Source organism: Pseudoliparis swirei, chromosome 20 (assembly GCF_029220125.1).
Source record: "Pseudoliparis swirei isolate HS2019 ecotype Mariana Trench chromosome 20, NWPU_hadal_v1, whole genome shotgun sequence".
Classification (NCBI taxonomy): domain Eukaryota; kingdom Metazoa; phylum Chordata; class Actinopteri; order Perciformes; family Liparidae; genus Pseudoliparis; species Pseudoliparis swirei.
The window spans coordinates 5,541,501-5,559,549 of record NC_079407.1 but is presented as its reverse complement, the minus strand read 5'-3'; positions in this window follow the sequence as shown (position 1 = coordinate 5,559,549).

Sequence of the window (18,049 nt, the reverse complement as noted above, 5' to 3'; positions counted from 1 at the left end):
CGCAGACGATGGAAATCAGGATCCGGATGCGTTGAATTAAGTTTAATATTTAATGGCAAGAAGTTTCGACAGGTGAAAAGACCGGTGCCCCACAGGCTCCTCCCCCTGTAAAAAACGTTGAGCATCGGGACCGGAACGAGAGACCGGACCTTCACCTGTACAGATATTATATCAGTATCCAAGAGCCAATCACTATCCCGCAAAGATTAGTCCTTTCATATTCAGATCAGTGATGCTTTTCGGTTGGCCAAGCTAAACAACAACAACATGGCGGGGTTAAACTTCACGCTGCTGCGATGTCACACTTCCGGTCAGCTGACTAAAAAGTTTCTTTTCACAATAAAAGTCTAGTACTTTCCGGATTAAAGTAACGTCACGGGCTTCAACATTTCTGAAATACTAACACATGCATTCTCATGCGACATACTTAACTCTTACCATTTACATTTATCATTTACATACTTTAATACAGAAACGTTTTTCCCTTGTGCTTCATAATACATTTATAATAATATTCTCCCTATTATGTACTATATGTATTCATTTAAAGCATAAGCCTTCCTTTGTGTACATGTGCAGAATCAAAATAAAATATTACGACCTAAGAACTTGTAGAACACATCTGTGCATTTGTAAAAATATTAAAATATACTCTGACAACCCAATGGCTCCATAATAAATTAAACAATTAACTTATTTTTTGCATTAACCTTTCAAGGCAGAGCTTTGGAAGCCTCGACAAATTATTGGTGAATGGTGAAGAAGTAAAGCTTCAACAACTGAGTAATGAGCTGCAAAATGTTATAATGCAAAAGGAAAATTGTGAATACATCCAGATTGCATGCACAAAGGTCAATTGGTTTTAAAAAGTTCAGCCTCACAAAAAGTGCATGTTGCGTAAACAAGGGAGAGATTTATATTGTTTGATTAAAGGCCTGTTTTACTAATGCAGGATAACTAATGTGTTAGTACATTAAAATGATAAACAGGAGTGCAGTCCAGTTTATCAATTTAACATTCATGAATATAAGTAACTTGATAATTAATCTTTATCAAAAACTCTGATCACCTTTTAGGTTGATTACAATTAAACATCAGAACTTCTTCTCATACACAACATTTAAAGCCATGTACTTTTTTATTATTCTAATATACCATTTAAGTCCAAGAATTTAAACTTCACTCTTTTGGTCAGTCAAGTTAAGTGCAACTAAACCAGGAATCAAATATTTATTTTTAGCTTCGAATAACCAGCATTGAAGACTGTTCAATCTTTAAACTATGTGGGTTCAAAAACAAAAGGCACAATAAGAAAACTTAAATGTATGCTGAAATGAAAAAAAGGAAAAAAACGACCCAAATCAGTCACGTCAACTTGAATGTGCACAAGATGTGTCCAACTTAGAAAAGTCCTCCTTAACTAGGCCGTGGAATCCAACACGAATGTCCCAAAAACAAGAGTGGAAAGAAAAAAAATGTCAACAAAACAATCACATTTATCAGACGTAGTTTTGGGAATTGTAAATCCGGCCTTGACTTGATTTACAGCCCTCCTAAATAGTTATTGTCCTGGCATCGCACGGATTTCCTCGTTCACTCCAGATCGAGAGATGAAGATAGGTCATCAGAGGTGTTTGGTTATTCACATGCATTTGCAGTCGTCTGTAGCTCCTTTGGCAGTTCCTTCGACCTCTTGATTCTCATTGGCTCCGACATGCGCTGTGAGGTCTTATATAGACAGGTGTGTGCCTTTCCGAATCAAGTCCAATCAGTTTAATTAAACACAGCTGGACTGCAATGAAGGAGCACACCCATCTCAAGGAGGACCAGAAGCAGTGGACAGCATGTGCATTCAATATGAGCGTCACAGCAAAGGGTCTGAATACTTATCACCATGTGATATTTCAGTTTTTTTTTAATACATTTGCAAAAAATTCTACATTTCTGTTTTTGTCTGTCAAGATGGGGTGCTGAGTGAACATGAATGAGAAATAAAATGAACTTTTTTGATTTTAGCAAATGGCTGCAATGAAACAGAGAGTGAATAATGTAAAGGGGTCCGAATACTTTCCATACCCACTGTATGTATTTAACTATATGTAATAAGACAATGAAACACAGCTTTTGGTTTTCATTTGTAATATACAGTGAGTCACATCCATTTCCTCAAACTCATTAACTAAAACATTATTAATCAGACTGTTTAATGATCAGTGGATTGACATCTAATTCCTTTCCTTCATCTAATCAACATATTGATTAACTCCACTGTGCCATCAGTCAGGGCATGGATCACTGTTTTTTTTATATGTGGACTCTTTTTCTGTAAGACTTTCCATTTGTAGTCTGATGACATCGCTGTGTGTTTGGCCATCGCGTTGCAAAACACGAGCTGACTCTAGGACAGATTATTTCAAACACCGTATGTTCAGCTTTGAACCTTATCTTTAAGAAAACGGACATTTGAAAAAGGTCAAAGTTCAACAGTGGTTGAAACGAATGATACAAATATGTTCTTAAACAGTATCATCAATTGAAAGGGTTGTTATAGTGATGCCGATCCTCTTGAGAATCAACACAAATCTGCAGCTGGTAGCAGCTTTCAGATTCCCTTTATCAGCTGCTTTCCGCCAACGCATGAGTTAGTGTTCACATTCACACGTCCACGATACCCTGCATGAAACCACTAACCATTTAAAAAGGTACCATGTGGCATTGTGTGACCCCTTGTAGTGCTACTGAGCAATATTTTTATGAGTGGGCATTTGTTTGCGTTTGGATGGCGTTTGTTTACAAAAAGAACCAGTTGGAAAAATATATGCTGACCCGATGCTTTGATTTAGTTTGGTCTCGATCACTTCTCGTCGTCAATATGGCTTAATGCGGCGTCAAGTACTCAATCCGACTGATTAAACTGTTACGCTGTGAGAACTAAATGCCTTAAAGAGACTATTACACGATTACATCATTGTTGCATGGCGGTCTAATTTTGCAGACATGGAAGTAACCCGCTGGTTTAATTTAGGCCGCAATTAAGCATCTGTAGACTGATTTTTGATCTTACGATCCAAAAGGTTTACCACTTTATCAAAGAGACTATTTACAGGGTCATTCCACAGAGTCAGCCGGCAGCCCCGAAGTCCAACCCAACCCTGACCCCGTGTAAGTCACTGATCAAAAGCTTGGTGAATATGAACCTTTATTTGGAATTCATATCCGGAATATATATATATACTGTATATATATAAATATATAGATAAATTGGATGGATACCTGTGTTGCAATGAAAAAGCACCTGCGGTTGAAGTGTGGTTGTCATCAAGATACAATTAATTGGACCACAATACAAGATTTGCGGTTATTACAATTTATATTCAGAAATGGTGTATGTGATTGATAAGGGAAAATTATGATATTTTTTGGATTTCACAAATTAGATTTTCTCTCTTCCATAAATTGAAATACATAGAAAAATAACTCGTATTGTTCACCATAAAGTGCCATATTGTGTCTCTCATGTTCACGCTTTGTTTGAATGTTGAGGAAGGACTAAAATAGTGACACAGACACCATGAAAATGTAAAAAATAAAAGGTGTATCTTAAAGATGAGGACATGTATTAACGTTTTCACCGATTGGATCTTTGAAAACAATCTACGTATCTATCCATACACCCATCATATTTGCCTGTCTGTGTGTGTACTCTGTTTCCTTCATCTTCATCAGATCTCTTCATCTTCATATTCAAGTTTGGTTTTACTCTCAGGTTTTAAAACGTCTGCATACTAAGTCACGTGAAGCAGCTTACAACCAAAAAAATAACAAATAAATCCAGATCGCTCACTCATTATTGTTATTCAGGGACGCAAAACAGCCCGGGTCCTCGTCTTAGACTACACAAGTTCCTCCTGGTTCCTCTGTAGCGATTGTCCACATTCATTTGATCTGGTGGACAATTACTAAGAGCTCACGTGTGTGTGTGTGTCGACGTGTGTGTCGGCGCATGCATTAGCTGTCATACAGATGCTGGCGGGCGGTGTTCATCATTTGCCGTGCCACCAGAGCATCTGCCTGCACACTCCTCCAGGTGCCGTGGTTCAATCAACAACAGCTGGTTATTACAGCGAAAGGAGGAGAGCTCGCTCGCCTCTTTAGGCTTCAACAGGCTCCAGCTGGAGCCTCATTGGTCCAAAGCCTGTGGCTTCACAGCCAAAGAGCATATTTATATCCTTTTTTCTTCTTTCTTTTTTTCTTCTTCCATTCAAGACTTGCCCAATAGCAAACATTTGGCATTTCGTGCGGTCGACATTCTTCATTTTTCTCAGGGCGAATGCAATAATCTGAGGATGTGAGTTGAGAAAATCTCAGTGTTGTGGGATTTTCAGCGTCAGGATAATTCATATAGGTCCCGATCAACTGTGAACCACAGAGAGGTATACTTTCATCATTTTCACATATGTTTCTGTGTGATTTAATTGTTTTACTCTAAAACCAGCTACTTTAAGTCAGGGGTGTCAAACTCATTTTCACCGTGGGCCACATCCGCATCATGGCTGCCTCTTAAAGGGCCGGTGTAACTCAAACACAGAAATATTGTACATAATAACATGTTTCTAATAGTATAACATAAATCCATTTAATTTGAAACCTTCAAAATAAAAGCACAGGATATTCTAGTATAAACTACTCCAGCATATTGTTAAATAACTCACTGCGCATTTGATTATTGTTTATTTGAATGTAGAAATATTGTACATAAGAACATGTTTATAATATTATAACATAAATCCATTTAATTTGAAACCTTCAAAATAAAAACACAAGATATTCTAGTATAAACTACTCCAGCATATTGTTAAATAACTCACTGCGCATTTGATTATTGTTTATTTGAATGTAGAAATATTGTACATGAGAACGTTTCTCTAATATTATAACATGAATCCATTCAATTTGAATCGTTCAAAATAAAAGCGCAGGATATTTTTATTACATTTCTTACAAGAAACGGTGATCATATGTCTTTCAAGCCGCCAAAGGGCCACATAAAATGATGTTGCTGGCCAGATTTGGTCCGCGGGCCTTGTGTTTGACACCTGTGAGCTAAGTGGAGAGGTTTCAGTTCCCCTGAATGTCAGGAAACTGTCCTTTGCCATCTGCTCACACAGTCACGGTCGTCTTTGCATTAGACTTTTTTTTCTCCCGCTCGCCTCTACTAAATGGCCATATCTGTAAATTGATTTGGAATCTTTAGGTTAGTAGCTGCTGGTCATTATCGGGCTCGGCGTTGAGAGACGCTGGCACATTATCTAAGCAAGCGCCCACTCATAACCCCCCCCCCCCCACCCCCCTCCGCTAAGCAGCTTATCAGACACTGATAGCGTGAGCTTGAATGGCCTCCACTAATGGCGGCTTCCGGAATAATGGACTTTTCCAAACGGTAACATTAAGAAATGTGTTGCACTAAATGAAGTGTGTGCTGTTTACGCATCTGCCTTTAGAGATTCAGATTTCCAATCTCATTCATTTCGATTGATTCCATTTATATGCTGCGCCTTACGTTTTAATAATGTGATAATAAACATATTACAGAGTATGTATTTTCAGTATTGGGCCAGTACAATAAACCGTGCCCTTTTATGAGGTGCACAGTGAATTTGATTTGATCAGTGGGAGGCAAAAGCACACAAAGACAAATATCAATGTGTGGGCTTTCTTGTGTCAGTGTGCCTCTTCCTGAACCAGCAGCCAGGAATAATACTTGAACATCGGAGCCCAGAATAGACATTTCTCACTGTGCCGATTATAAGAAAAATAAAATCAGACACACACAATCAAATATGACAACATTTAGGTGCAAGAGCATTGTTCTGTGACAACGTGTTGATTTGTTGTTGTTGTTGTTGTGTATTTTATTCAGTCAATCATTGCAATACAATATTATTCTATATAATATACAAAAACAGTAGGACTAAAAAGGTATAGAAGCTAAGGTAGAAGCTAAAATTGCTTATATATTTCTATCCTAAATTATTATAATCAAATAAATCAGAAAATTAATAGAAAATAAAAAATAAAATATATATATACATATATATACATATATACATCCACATCCATCTTCCATATACATACGTTTCAATCACACTCCTCAAAAATTGTTTTATAAATAGTCCTTTTGAAAAACTAAAATTTGATTTGATGGTCCCTGTTGTGTCAAATTAAAGACGAGTTAGGAAGGTGTGTTCTGACTATTTCAAGATATCAATAACACGTCAATGTGAGTATAATATCTGACACTTTTGTTACCCGAGATAAGATGCTGTCTAGATTGGCCAACATATTTCTTGTTGGCTACACTTGTCTGGTAGTAAATGCCAGGGTTATTTCTTGAATAATAATTGAGCGTACAATAAAATACACATGCTTCCATCTCAAAATAGTACACCATATGGCAAGCATGACAGCCAAGCAGTCAACTCCAGTAAGTGTTTCGTTTAAATCACAGAGACAGTCAGTCTTGTTTAATCTATGATTTAATAAGTGTCCTGTAATAGAAAATCTACAGAGAGGTACAGTAAATGCGAAAAGTGTGCAGTTATAATCAAAATGTTGTTATTGTCAATACATTCTACAAAAATATTTTCTATTTTCTTTGTATCCAAAGTCAGATATTTCTCCTCCGTGACCATATGACTCCATTTTTATCCAAAAACTTAAAACACAACAATGTAACACACTAATGGACTGGGTAGCATATAAATACATTATGATGAGGAAGGGCACTGTAGTTTATTTTTTAATAAAGTCCACGTACACCGTCCTGCTGCCACAAACCCACTAGCGTGTGTATTAATTAATTACGAAATAAATATATATATTTATTTGTGACCTGGGTGCCACAGACAGGCTGGTGAAGTCAGGAGGTGTTGAGGTGGCCTTGGACATTGTTGGTTCTGGTCCATTCATGAGATTTGCTGACAGTAACAAAACTTTGCATATTTCCAGCCTCATCCATAGTGAAGGATTTGGGGGCATCTAGTGGTGAGATTAAAGATTGCAACCAACTGAAAAGGCGAGCGGCCATATGTCGTGGGCCAATGTTTGGATTTTATTTTCTGGGCGGTGCAACAGAGCATAGTCTCGTAAAAGAACCAACCTCCATCTGGAAACCAAAAAAAAGTTTCATTAAGAAAACATTCATAGTAATATAACTGGTATGCCAAAATCAATAAATGTGGTTCAATGTTAACCATCAGGAAGTTCCACCGTACAGAGTTGACGGCAGACAGAAGCCTGACACATAATTGCTAGGTTGATGTGGTAATGTGACATCCTTTGACATATTGTTGCATACTCACTGTAACATTAATAGTCATGAGTCAAAATGAATATTCTTTGACTTCGCAGCTGGCACGCAAAACCCGCATTTATCTAGTGTTCACCTGTTTCTAATTGGAGCTTTAGCATGACCCTCACTTTCTGTTGAATACAGTCAGGGTAAGTTTTTAAAATTCACATGGACAGTTATAGAATGATTTGTTGAAATGGTTTTATTTCAAAAATGGCGTCTGGTGCAAGAGCACCAATAATACCATGATGCACAAATACAGTCAATGTAAGGGGGGCATGGGAAGCTGTAACTAATGCAGAGCTGGCCGTGTTTATTTTCTGAGAAAAAAGGAAATACTCTAAATTCCTCAGGTGTCAGAGTTGGATAGGACTCTTTAGATGAGGATAAACCAGCTTATTCCCCTTCATTTGATTTGGGAATGTGCCAACATGATAGTGCTGTCAGATACCACTAAGTGTAACAGTTTTGCTCCACATCTTCCTTGAATTTGTTGTTTTTTCATCCTGTTTGCATGTTTCACGAACTATCACGTCATTCCTGATCCTGCTTCCCACCTCGTCAGTCCAACTGCCTTCAACTGTTCTCTCAAAACGTACTACATTTTTGTATCGGCCCTCTCATGCCATTTCTTTCTGATATGTATACCACCTTCTAAAAGGACATCAGGGTGAAGGTTCTGCTCCCACGTTAACATGAGAAGATGTTTTCCCGTGTGGTCTTGAGGCTGCTCTTCAGTACAGCTAAAGACGCAGCAATCAACTGATTATCACAAGCGGCATGCTCCATCAGCCAAACGGATAATGAGCCAACATGTAAACAGCATGATGAACGCACATCCATAAATGTCGAGTTCTATTAAGAAATGGCAATGGCATGTGAATTGGAGCTTGCTGGGAGCTGATTCTGATCTGACGGTGTGTGTGTGAGCGGTAAGATGTGGTTGGAGAGTCAATCTTTAGTTTGGAGCTATCGGCATAGCTGCTTCCTCTCCCGCTCTGCATCGCACTCCCGACTCATCTCGCCAAAAAGTGAGTCCGTGCAGTAGGAAATGCGTGCGTGTGCACGGAGCGAATCCTCCACTTTGTAAATTAAAGGAGACAGGCGTACACTACTCTGCCTTAAAAACGTGCGTCAATTTGAATGACTCCGGAAAGCATTCATTCCTCGATGACGTTTTCAGCGAGGCTGAAAGGAGTTTGACCGGGATTTAGGAAATGCATTTCTTCTCATAGAAGAGCTCCACGCTCACTGACTGTTAATCTCGAGAGGTGTCTGGGCGAGACAGTCGGAGCGTGTTTTTCTTTTCCCGCTATACGCTGTTAACACCTCAGTCACGTTCGATTAAATATCGGAAAATTGCAGCGGCAGCCTCTTGAGCATTCAACCAAGAGGGAACTGCAAAGTGGGCAGGAGTATATATGACCCTGAGTCTTAATAGAGGGAGTTTAGGTCGCGGGTAAAATTGGAAACACTATAGGCTAATTTCATCCAGTGCACGACCTTTGCCGTTCTCCGACTGTATTGCCTTTTAACTCGTCAAGGGTTTGATTTGGAGGTCCTCATTCCTGCTGTTGGCATACAGCAGCATGTTGGGAATGGTGACGTGAATAAATTGTCACTGTAAACCGCAAACTCTGCTCACTTGACAAGTTAATAACCCCGAATATACGCGACTCCACCTGCGCCACACGGAGAGACTGAGAATTTGTACAAATAGATTTCGTATGTGTCATTCTGCTATGAGCCGGCTGTGATTGTGTGATGCATTCAGGTGGGCCACAGCTGATTCCGTCATTGTTAATATTCGTGTAAACGTAGAGAAAAGTAACTGTCAAAACGGCAGCATTCATTTTCTTAATAAATATGAAGTTAATTACGAGGCAATCTCATGAACCGGGATGTGGAATGACTCCTTTATTTGATGAGAACAAACAGCGGGTGTGTTTACATGCAAAATTGATTAAGAATACAGGTTTGTAATCCTGGTAATTAATAAACAGTGTACAGAGTATTGTTGTGGAACAAAACATTATGAAGATACAAGCTGCATGTGTCTGTGTCACACGTATAGACGTCCCCATTAAGTGACTTTATATTATTACAAGGAAATATATCGATTTCTGTCTCCATTCCTTTTATGAATACACCTCATCGTAGGACAGCAGAAAGGAAATAAACTATAAAAGGTGTTTATTGTACAATGCATCAATAGCTGAGCTCCCGCCGCCATATCTAACGCTCATTTTAAAGTGGTTTCACACTGTTAGGAATTCCAAGCAATGAAAGTGGGATAAAGCATTGGATCCACTCCTATTGTTTTGAATATGAAGCAATATTCACGTTAAATGTGTCTATAACATGAAGCGAGCCGTAACATGTTTGACGGGACTTATCTTTGAAAGCCAGTTATCTGAATCCAGATGGCGGAAGTTGTTTTCTCTGAAAAGCTTAAAGATAAACTAAAAGGAAAAAACACGTCGGCTCCCTCTCGTCAAAGTACTCGTGCGTATTTCACTGACGTGAGAGTGCCACCTGCTGATGTGAAGCATACCCAGCATCCCTCTGACCTCTTCACTAGAATAATGGCCCTGGTGAAAACATCGCCTGTCTGTCGTGTTGTAGGTGAAGAGCAGCTTCAGCAGCTTTTACATTAATGTACAGTTCACTGTTCATTCTAAAGCTCTCCGGGGAAGGGAAAGTATGATATTAAAGGCGAAAGACCCTGAATGCATCGTGTGTCTTCCAAACACCCTTTTAATGATGAAGGACCTGAGGTGTATGTTCCATTTTCATAAAGGAAAGGGTTACAGAGGTCATGAATGGAAAGCTATGAATAAACATACCTGGAAGAACAAGAACAAGAACAAGAACAAGAAGCCAAAATGACTCTTTCTTTCAATTCAATTCAGTTTATTTTATAGAGCCCAATATCTCAAATCATCAATTTCACACACATGTATTACGGTCTTAAAAATTAAGGAGCGATAAAGGATTTTTTAATTTTTTATTTGAAAAGATTGGTTGGTTCTTTTCGATGTTTACGCTGGACATATTTCACACCACAGGCAGCTATAAGAATCACACCCTGGGATGCTTTAATAATCTTGTTAATCTTGATGCTCATAAAATAATGATCATTCTTGAAGTCTGTATCCTCCTCGAGAAACACAACCCGACACATACACTTATGTGCATTTTTTACGATGTACCTCTTTAAATGTATTACTCAATACCCATCGTGGTATTCTCGGCCGCGGAGCGTAGAAACAGTGGCTATGTAAGATTAAATAATGATTTACGCTGAATGTCGATGTGCAGCTAATTGCATGGGGTGTGATTAAATAATTGTTTTTGTGTGTACTGCCCCATGCGTGCTATGTTTCTGCTGGTGTAATAAAAGAGCTATAGTCTTTTGTTTTCATCGGGAGAGGAGGTCTAGTTGCTTGGCAACACAGCATGCATAGAAAGTTAACAAACAAAACAAACCAATAATAATCAAAATAACCATCAATTCAAGTCAATAAAATGTCGTGATTTTTTTCTCTCCTTCCTATCGGCGTACTTGTTATGCCTCATAAATTTTGCCGCCAAATACAGAAATGATATGTCCCATTTCTCCGAATTTCATATAAACTGATTCGCTGATTATTTGATATTTGCATTAAAAGGCGTGAGAGTAATACACGTGAAGATATAGCGATACTGTCAACTTGCACTGCTCCTTTGAAAAATGAGCGTGGCATATTGAATTGTGCCATTTTGCTTCAAAGCTAAAATCACAATATCTGATGAACCCATTTATTAAAGTGACACTCAACCAGGATTGTTCCTCCCAGGCTTGTATCAATGTGGGCTTTGGTTTATGATCTAATGGCTTGTCACTGAAATATAAAAGGTCATTAATAATGTGGCAGTATTTACATTTTGCTTTGTTGTCATTTTCCTTTTGGCCCTCTGGTTATTCACACTGTTTACGATACTGAGGAGTCCACTTCTGTTCATGGAAAGGCCTTGTTTGCGATGTGATTTGAAATCACGGTGCGATGGGAGACGGTCTTTTACCATTATACGCCGTCCATGAGTTGGATCTTCTTCATCATCTATAGCTCCAGCTGTTTCTCACAAAGCTAAGTTGAACGTGAGACGGCATCTTCGGTGACTTAAACTCACGCGGGTGCACTCATCTCCCAATCGGTAAGCGGCAACATTTCCTCCTACAAACAGCGGCACTATTAAGTATTGCTGCAACACCCGAACCCATCGCGATGCCGGGAAACCAATTTAGATTTGGAGCAGGAGGCTGAGAGCTGGAGCAGGATCTGAGGCTGGATGGGACTTGGAAAGTATTTGCTTTGTTACTTTTCTGTAAACTCACGCGGCAATAACGGCGAAAAACGTCTGTGACCTTTGCCGGAGACGTTTGATTTTCTAGATACGTTACAGTGCAGGGCTGGAATACCCCGAGAGTCTAAACATGAACCGTATTTAAAAAAAGGTTCACTGATAAGAAGTGAGCTGATTTCTGTTTTCTACTATCGAGTTCTCCGTTTCCTCGGAAGTCGGCGAGTCAAGGCGGCTTTTGATTGGTCAACAGTGCAGCGGCCTTACTAAACTAAATATCCCACTGTTTGTATTCACTGGCGGGAGCAGGACTGTATATATATATATATATATATATATATATATATATGTATGCTACTACAGTAGTCTCTTCTCATTGCCAGGCAACCTCCCTACACTCAAAAAAACGATTCAAGGCCTTCATAGAGGAGACACATTTAAATATTGTTTGATACATTTAAATAAATCAATTACAAAAATAGATATTTATATTTAATGGGTGTAACACAAAATGTAGCAATACTTTGATTTATTTAGGTTCGATGGTGTGCATATCAATGCAAAATAAATGTTTTTAATTGGGGACTCCCATTTGCGCATGCGCCAGCTGAAAATCAGTTGTTTGCATGAGGTGAACATACTTTCAGGGCTGGTGTAGTGGTTAGCACTGTCGCCTCACAGCAAGAGGGCCGAGGGTTCAATTCCCGGTCTGGGCGGTCCTTCTGTGTGGAGTTTCCATGTTCTCCCAATGGCAGTGTGGGTTCCCTCTGGGTTCTCCAGCTTCCTCCCACAGTCCAAAGACATGCAGTCAGTTTAATTGGTGTCTAAATTGCCCATAGGTGTGAATGTGAGTGTGAATGGTAGTCTGTCTCTATATGTGCCCTGGATGGACTAGTGGCCTGTCCAGGTGACCCTGCCTTCGCCCAATGTCAGCTGGGGTCGGCTCCGGTGCACCGTGACCCTAATGGTATAGAATATTTAATTTCCAATTTATATTTTGAGTTGGACAAACACAAATTAATTTAATTTAATGAATATCGTTATTTTATTTTAGATGTATTTGATACAAATGAGTTGGACTAACTTAATTACATTTTATTGCACTGATGTGCTTAATTTGAGTTGGAGTTGCATTTCATTATTGGATGGAAAACCTGCCAACACTTTAATTGAGTTCATCCAATGAGTCATTTCTTTGACTGATGAGTTCAGGAGCATAGTGCACCCGATCAAAGAATTCATCTTAAACGTATCTATCGCGAAAATAATATGTGTATAAATAATATGAAGGATTGACCTTTTTAAAGGTGCTGGCAGGTAGATGTTGTTACATTTGGATGGAGTCAGGCTGGCTGTTTGTTACCTTCGCATTGAAAATGCCGGAAGGTTATGTTTTGATCGCCGTGTATTTATTTATTTATTTATTTATTTATTTGTATGCGTGTTATTCGCAAAACTCAAAAAGTATTGAACCGAATCGCATGAAATTTGGTGGGATGATTGTTTATTATCCGGGGACCAGTTGATTAGATTTTGGGATCGATTGGGTCAAAGGTCAAAGGTCAAAGGTCATGAACAGGGCAAAATCTTTCGCAGAACTCAAAAAGTATTGAACCGAATCGCATGAAATTTGGTGGGATGATTGTTTATTATCCGGGGACCAGTTGATTAGATTTTGGGATCGATCGGGTCAAAGGTCAAAGGTCATGAACAGGTCAAAATCTTTCGCAGAACTCAAAAAGTATTGAACCGAATCGCATGAAATTTGGTGGGATGATTGTTTATTATCCGGGGACCAGTTGATTAGATTTTGGGATCGATCGGGTCAAAGGTCAAGGTCAAAGGTCATGAACAGGTCAAAATGTTCTTGAATCGCATGAACTTTGGTGAGATGATTGGTTATTATCCGGGGACCATTTGATTAGATTTTGGGATCAATCGGGTCAAAGGTCAAGGTCATGGAAAGGTCAAACTCTTTTTTTACCATAGCACGATACATTTTTGTCCAATTGGCATGCAACTAATGCCAAAATGTTCATAATTCAATGCCCAATCTTGTGATATGCGAAGGTATGCACTCCACCGAGTGCCCATTCTAGTTTTCACTGTTTTTAGTCATCGCACTGATGCTGCGTTCACACCAAAAGCGTTGCGAATATTCGCAACGCGTTTGGTGTGAACGCAGCATCAGCGAAACTAACGGACTGCGGGTGTTAGATTCATAAACAATGAATTTTATAATCTCTGAGAAAGCAACGGATAGTATTTCCCATAATGTCAACAATCCTATCGCTTTCGGTTGGAATGAGTTGAGATTTTCTTGACTCGACTTGCACTGGAGTCTTTACAGTCGCCTGGAAAATCGATTGTTCAGCAGCTTGTATTATTTTTGTTGGGGGGGGGGGGGCGTAGATGGGCTGGTTGGCGAGTGAGAAAAGTGTAAAAGCGAGACGCAACGCAGGCTACGGGAGGTGATGCTCGGGGCTCCTCTCATGCAACTAATAGCTGCGCAGCGACGCTAAAGGGAGGCGCTAATTTGAGGGATTTATCACAAGATGGATGGGAGCTGATGTCTTAAGAGACCTATGAGGGCCCCCGAGACAGCGGCCCATAAATCTTGGTTCACGCATGAAACCACAAACATATTTGCATCTCTCATTTCCCCACGTGAAATTAGCTGTAAAATGTGATGGAGCAGAGTGGAGCCCATTCCACGGATCACTCGAGGAGAGTTGGCCATTTTCACTTGCTTTTTTCTGCAATCTAATTTACCGCTGGCTCGAATGCTGAGTCATAACGTTGAGGCCTTGCACCGCCACGTCTGCATGGCGCCATCTCGGTCCGGAAACACGACAGGTACATTTTACCTTTTTATTTTTTTTAAACTACAACCCAATGTGTTGTGTGTGTTTGTGTGTTTGTGTGTGTTCTTTTCAATTCAGTTTATTTTGTATAGCCCATTATCACAAATTACAAATTTGCCTCAGAGGGCTTTACAATCTGTACACATAGACATCCCTGTCCCCAAACAGTGTGTGTGTGTGTGTGTGTGTGTGTGTGTGTGTGTGTGTGTGTGTGTGTGTGTGTGTGTGTGTGTGTGTGTGTGTGTGTGTGTGTGTGTGTGTGTGTGTGTGTGTGTGTGTGTGTGTGTGTGTGTGTGTGTGTGTGTGGAAATGAGTTAATTGGCTGCCTGGTCGAATGTGTGCAGGCTACTGTAATTGGTGATGGTATTGTTTTCTCTCGATCAGTAAACACTGAAGCTGAAGGCCTATATGGAGAGAAAATACTCAATACTGCATCCTTCATGCCATTTGTCTTCTTGAGCTGTGATATTGCTTGGAAACCCTGTTGTTGTGGTATTGGTGCTACAGGTTGTTTATTATAGTGCGATTGTGTTGTATGTGGCCGATTGTGTGATTGATTTCATGCGAAAACAGACACAAAACTCCATCTTTTACTTGTTCTTAAATCTCTCCTAATTGTGATGCTTTTGCATGCGTTTGACATTTTACGTGAAATGAACTGCTAGTTTAAGTTACTGTTTATGTATAAAATATATTTAATGTTCTGAAAAACAAGTCTTTTCCTTTTATGCTAAACAGTGATGTCGACACTCAAAACAACAATTTTTCTAATTGCTTGCTCAGACACTTTAATAAAAGTGACTGAAAATTGTTTTTTTTTTATAAAGGGAATGTTTAATTTGATTTTTTAAAATTATATAGACTTTCACAGACTTCCTTTGACTATTATTTTTAAATTCTATTAAGCACACGACTGGGAGAAATAATTACAGTGAATTGGCAAAGTAGTATTAAACCGAATGGGACATTCGCCATCATTTATAATTGCCTAAAAAGATTTCCAGAACGATTTCACTTCTGATGCCTTTGTGCATTTACAAATTGCGTCATCAATGCATGAGTCACATCTTTTATTTTTTTTAAATAATTTTGCTTCTACAAGGAGCTCATTTTGAAATGATTCAAGCTGGAGAACAGCGTGTATGTTGCTAATATTGTTGTTGTTTTCAGGAAATAACTTCAGGTCAGGGCGACGTCATCTGCATTGTTCTCAGCATCTATTGCGAATGATCTCAACTGCTCTCAGAGCGACGCTTGTTTTTCGACCTGCATAGTTCAAAGTATATTCAAAACTGGGTTTTAGAGGTTGGAAATTATGCTTTTATGGATCTTCATCTTTCATTTTGAAAAAGGAAATAAATCATTCAAGGTCTAACGCTTGCTTACTATTATTATTTATGTCATCGCAGTTCAGCACTATGAGCAAAAACAAACTACTTTATACAGAAAATAGCATTCGTCAAAGAAACACACTTTCTTACCTCCAGTATGCAGTCAGAAACCTATGAAATCTTAGAAGTGATAACAAGACTTTGTTTTTTATGTTAGTGACTATAGCAACCACGGTGTGTATGCATGTGTGGGTGTGTGTGTATATATATATATATATATATATATTTAGATATAAATATATTTATATAGATATTTAGATATTTAGATGTATACATATAATAATAAGGACATTAAATGTGTCATTGCTTATTTACCATGTAGAGATCTTTGGCACATTTGTATTGCATTAAATTCATAGAATTAACATTAAGTTAAGTTTCATCATACTAACACATGCCGTGATGGGTAGGGTCTTTATAAATATATAAACGTGACTTAAAATAGTAAAACAATGACCATTAGATCCACAAGTTTGTCTTATAATAAGACAAAAAATAAAAGTCTTAATGATTGATATAAAGCATTGGTACTTGTTTGGCTTCATGCGCCATGGGGCAACGCCTCCAACGCTGTTCTAAGTTCTCCTTATCCATCTCAGACCTCTGTATATTTATAGCTGGACCATCAATCACAGAGCTAAAGGCATAACGTGTTATTCACAGCAACAGAGGCAGCAGCTTTCTCACAATTCCAACACAAACCAAATAGGCAGTTTTTAAGGGTTTATTTCCCCCTGATATGAATTGATCAAATCAAACTCGAACTGATGACCATTTTTAAATATTATTCTTTAGAATATCTTAGAAGGCCCTGGTGGATCCTCTCTGGCACACAAAGAGGCTGAATATACATACAATGTATACACCCTGGACCATGTGCCATTTCCAATGTAATCACCGGCCTTTGTAGAGGTATGTAATGGACACAGTCGCTGCACACGGAAAGCTGCAAGGTAAAAGGAAATTATTTTATGTCACACTCATGTATAGTTACACTACATCTCACTATAAATACACTCCATGATAACACTTCTGTTCCAGATTTACACTGTTCTCAATACGTTATGCTCCAACCAACAGTTTTCCCGTCTCCGGCCTACATGTGTTCATCACTTATCTCTGTGTGAGTGTTGAAGTTTTGTGTTAAATTGAATGCCAACAGAACCCGGCCTGTGCATTAGTCTTTTCTAAAGGCCAACTCGTAAAACGCTATACGGTAAAGACACACACTGGCTGGTAAACTGTTGTGTAATTAATGTTTCACCAGCTTCTCATTTTTCATGCTGTTGCTTTAGTCTATAGATGTTAATTACTTTAGCCTTTATAAGGCGTTGGCCATCTGAGGGGCCGCTTTGAGAAAGACAGGTCCAATGTAACAAGTACTCAGTTCAGAGGGTACAATAAGGATAGAGAGGATGTGGTTGTATGATATGTAGATTGTAAAGCCCTTTAAATCTAATTAGTTGATTTCCCATGTTTGGGTTGTATGAACTAAATTTAGGCTATTTGGAAATGCAGTTACTCAAGTTTGATTCATTATCTAAGTGAAATCATGACCTGAGAAGGGCTCTGTTTTTTTATATTGTAATAGATGTGTCTACTGGGACTTGAATTTATTCGGAAAACATTTGGGAACGTGTGTAAACATCTCAAGCTGTCCATGTTTGAGAAGATGGCTCACTAAAAAAAAAGATGGACACAGAAATAAAAAAGAAACAGCCCACGTTGTTTAACAACAGAGGATGTGTAAACTCTTGAATAGCTGTTGCCACAGCAACCAAACTGGTCCAGGATCAAACTGAATCTTCACAAAGCTTTGCAAGAGTTAATTCTACTTTGGGTTTGTGGGCAATTTAGCTCTATGGGCATTTTTTTCACTGATTCCAGCTCAAAAGAAAATTCTTGAAGGGCAACAGTAGCCTATGCATCCCCAGATTTGGGCAATTTAAAATGTGACCTCCGTTATCTGTTATGTACTTCTTAGGCCAATAAGGCAACTTGCACTCTGATAATGTAGGCACAAGTGTGCTGTTAGTGAATTCAGAAGAGAACAACATCTGTACACTTGTGTTTACTCCAGTAATCAATACACACCAACA